The following is a 4,816-nucleotide window of genomic DNA, read 5'->3' on the forward strand; positions in this document are numbered from 1 at the left end:
GACTCTTCCTCTTCCTCTCAAATCAAGTCAAACTTGATCATATCTCTCTCATGGTTGATCTAATCTATCCATTTGATTCAAACTAATTTAATATAATGAATCTAATTCATTTAATTAAATTGATTCAATGAGTCATAATCTAAATTAGACTCATTGAACACATGAATCAACTTGAGTCCAACTCAATTAGCCCAATTAGGATTACTTTAATCCAATTTGATTCATCAAATGAATCTAATCCTCTTGGTTCATCATATGAACCTAATCTCCATCTAATTGTCCTTAGTGTGTGACCCTTCGTGTAACGTTGGCAATGCCCCTAAACCCATTTAGGAGCATAAGTAATGAGCAGTATCTAGCAACACATCATTACTACCCAAGTTACAAGAATGTTGAGATCCAACATCACCTTGTGACTACTAATTGTGACTCCTCACAATATATGACAAGTGTCCTTCTATCCTAGACATCTAGATTGATCAATGTGAGGCATAGACCGTGTCATCCTCTGACCAATCTAAATCTTGAACTCCAAGTAGACTCACTAAATCAAATGAGTTCAATATCTCATATTGACTCATTTGGGCATGGCTATGCCCTTCATGGTCTCACTCTATCAAGAATATCGATGTCGCTCCCGTCATATAGGAGGGATAGATCCCATCTACATCACTCGCATCCCTCTGCATAATTCGTTACGTACCCAGTAATCGCCTTTATAGTCCACCCAGTTACGGGTGACGTTTGACGAAACCAAAGTACATAACTCCTTATGTAGGAATCCATGATGACTTCAGGTCCAAGGACTAGTAGTCATACTAATAGCCACATGAGAAAGTATATGCCACTCATATAACGATCCATGATACTTTCTCATGGCGGGTCAGTCAGTATACATTCTCCAATGCATATCCATGTGTCAACTTGATATCTCTATATCCATGACTTGTGAGATCAAGTCATCGAGTTGACCTACATGCTAGTCTTATGGCATTAACATTGTCCCTGACTGTTAATACTCGACTAGGAATGATTAAGAGTAGTATTCCCTATATCATCTCATTATCGGTTCAACTAACTGATTGATATAGGTGAGAACCTTCTACTCAAGGATGCTATTATACTTAGTTTATTTGGCACCAATACAAGTAAGTATAATAACCAAAACAAATGCCATTATTTATATAAGAATATGCTACAACAAGTGCATAATACAATCATCAAATGATTGGCTCTAGGGCTCTAACTAACATAGATATCCAGATAGGAGTAGGGTAAATGTTAGAAATAATCCTAAGGTACCTATGCATGATAGACATGTTAGATTCTCATTACCTACGGAGAATAAGGTAATGGAGAACCAAGGCAAAAATCCCAAGAAGAGGAGTCATATGCCTAAAAAAATGGATAGCTTTAGGAATGTCCAAAGTGGACATCTCAGTTCTAGGTTAGGAATGTCACGCCCCGGGGGAGTCCCTGCAGAAGATATTTCGGCAGCATCTCCCCTATACGGGTGACAATCTGAAACTTCCTACAATGCCCACAGGGCCACATATCCCTCGGCCAATACGGCCAGAACAATAACAATAAAAATAAGCAAACACCCACGCAGTTTAATAGTAAAACTAAACTAATGCAACGATAAGGAAAACCATCTCAAAAATCCTACTCAACTACACCCATAAAGCTCAAAACTTATATCCTACTCAACTACACCCATAAAGCTCAAAACTTATATCCTACTCAACTACACCCATAAAACACAAATCACAACAAGGCAAATAAAAATCAACTCACCTCTTCTGCCGTCCAGGCAGCCATGTATTAGAACATATCCAAATTAATATAAAAGAAAACCCATCGACAAATAAAAGACCATATAGTAATCCATAGAACAAAACTAATACAAGTGTAAAACATAGTCTATATAGCATCATAAGAAAAACCAAATGACCAAATAAATATCCTCGCGATCTGTAGGGGGACTAGCGATTGGAACTCTCCGGACAGCCTCAACCTGAAAATAGTAATAACAACAGGGTGAGTCAACTCCTCAGCGGATAACTACTAACATGCATAGTAGGAAAATAACCAATAGCAATAATTATGCGTACAGTCTCCTAATGTAAGAATGATAAATGCAAACTGAAATATATAGGAGAAAAATTATACTAACCAGGACCTTGTATAGAGATAACAAGGTCATCAGACCGAAAGTATCATAAATCCTGTATGCATGTCAAACATATGCATCCACCAAATATGCAACATATAAGTGCAACAAACACAAACAATAAATGCATCAATGCGTATGATGCCAATGACATGTCCTGGTCACCCCTACAGCCAGTCAGCCGTCTCACACACGATGGTGAGACCGAGTGGGTAGGGCTGTGACAACCGTGCACTCTGTCATCACTGCTCCTAATGAGTGACCGAGTGGACGGGATGCTGTCGGAGTACGCCAATCATCCTACCCCAAATCATAAGTGGGGGAGCTCAATACTCTCATCTCCCTGAGCCAGTCCAGAGGAGGGATCCCTGTCCTGCTACAACGTTGCGTCACACTACCCATGAGTGGACCAACGGAGCCCTTGATAGAGCAACCTGGTGCAACACACCCTGCCTGATAAGAACCACTAATCTATGAGTGGTTGTATGTGCAGATCCATGTAATTGGCGATGTGCTCAACAATAATGGAGCTAATAATCGCACAGCATGCAATCATGCGAGATGATGCATGACACTAAGTATAGAAATATCCTGATCCTATCCATCTCTACAAAATGTGTACCATAGGACAAATGGACCAAATCAATGGTCTATGTACACAGGTCGGATAAGGTATAAAAACCTAGGTCTTAAACATAATAAGGCATGGTTATGTCACTACCTCTATAAGCATATAAAATCATATGGGTACTAACATGGAATGCATAACAAGTAAGCAAAAATAAGCATGTAACAGGTATCCGATAGTGACTAACCGATGCAGATAAAAAACATAATTATTACTACTTGTTAAAAACTACTATGCATATCAAATGACATATCTAAAAAGATAAGTCAAAGTATCCATCTCTAATAGAAAGGTCCAATCCGAAATAGATCTCTCGTCGAGACACCGTCTCGAATCAAAGTCCTGTAATAAATCGTACAGTGTAGCTAAGTTTAATTATAAGAAAAATAGCTAAACCAAATTATTTTCTCCAGGAACCCTAATTAAATAGTTAATCCTAGTTAACTATCCCTAATCCAAAACTTAGGGTTCCATTCCACTGTTCGATTACATTAAAACCTACACATGAACCTAATTCATCCACATATGATCCATTATATACCTCAAGCTCAGTCGTCGTTGAACAAAGAACAAGGTGAGCTGATTGCTACTGGAAAACAATGTATACCACAACAAGACCTCCTTGTTGAAATCTTCCCCACAACGCACAACACTTGACACCTTCTCCATGTTCAAACCATCTGAAACCTAACCAATATAGGTGTGCCAATCTGGCCTCATGAAAATGACAGTGGCACCAGACTATCAGGTCCGTGGCACCTGCGATCAACGACACTGTGAGACCGCAAGAGATTGGTAGTGAATCTACGCTAACAGGAACAAGGAACGAAATCTGGTGTATCGGTAGAACAACGAACCTTCCTGATAAAATCACTGCTGTTTTGTTTAGATCCAGCACCAAGAGGAAATCTAGGGCACGGGAACAGTAAATCTCCAGCAATGGTATGCGCTACTCCATGCGACGCCGACCATGAATCAGGAACTAGGGCACAACGCGATGGACACGCGGTGCCGGCGATCAAGATGATGGAGAGATCAGTGAGGGGGTGCTCTGCTAGGGTGCGTCCGTGCGAAGGTGGCCGAGGAAGCGAGGGGAAACGAGCGGATCGGGGGTCGACGTCGGTTGTGGTGGCGATCGGCGCCGTCGCTCGGTGAAGTGGCGGAGCAAGGGTGGCGCGAGGCGTCTGCGTGCGTCGGGTTGGGAAAAGAGGAAGAGATCGGGAGGGCAGCAGGAGTCAGCGCCGATTGGAGTCGAGGAAGATGAAGAGGAATGGGAATGTGACGCTGGGGCTTCGGCTTTCCTTTAGCCGGGGGTTATGAACGTGGGGGAGGCGAGCAACCGTCGCGTGCGGTTAGGGCAAGGATCGACGCGAGTTCGGCGTGAGGAGGCATCGGGGACGGCTCGGTCACGTGGGGGAAAGGGGAGAAGGAAACGGAAAAAAAGGAATAAAAGAAAAAGAAAAGAAATTGGAAAGGAAAAAGGAAAGGAAAAAGGAAAAATCCAACTTTTCCTTGTTAAAAATGGGGTAGCCTAAATAGGCTTTCCCGGGCCCAATTTTTGATCCCCTTGAACTCGTCATACAAACTCCGAAAAATTCCTAAAAAATTTCCAAAAATTCCCTTATGGTGATTCACCCATTTTCGATATTTTACATTTTCCCCCATTAATAAAAATTTGGTCTCCAAATTTTAGTTATCTACCATCAGCAAGTACTAACAACAGATAAAGAATGCAAATGCTGAACGGTAAATTAGCTAACATACCTCAAGTAAAAAGGTGGGGGATCGAGCTCGAATCGTATCCTCGAGCTCCCAGGTAGCCTCCTCGTCGGAATGATGCTGCTATCTGACTTTAACCAGTCAGATAGTCTTGTTCCACAGCCGACGCTTTTTCTGGTCCAGAATCTGTACCAGAACCTCCTCGTAGGTAATGCCAGGCTGAATAGGAACTGGGATATCTGTCAGCACATGTGTTGAGTCGGATATATCTCCTCAACATAAACACGTGGAATACG

The 4,816-nt window shown here is 41.8% G+C and overlaps 1 long non-coding RNA gene across 1 annotated transcript; it reads right to left on the minus strand.

The window, feature by feature from the left end:
* Positions 1 to 1,797: 1,797 nt before the first annotated feature.
* On the minus strand, positions 1,798 to 4,223 carry LOC121973326. The gene is made up of 3 exons (XR_006109511.1): positions 3,659 to 4,223; positions 3,343 to 3,560; positions 1,798 to 2,017 (listed from the first exon to the last, which is right to left on the minus strand). It is a non-coding gene; the product is annotated as an uncharacterized LOC121973326 (long non-coding RNA).
* Positions 4,224 to 4,816: the final 593 nt, after the last annotated feature.

Source organism: Zingiber officinale, chromosome 4A (genome assembly GCF_018446385.1).
Source record: "Zingiber officinale cultivar Zhangliang chromosome 4A, Zo_v1.1, whole genome shotgun sequence".
NCBI lineage: Eukaryota > Viridiplantae > Streptophyta > Magnoliopsida > Zingiberales > Zingiberaceae > Zingiber > Zingiber officinale.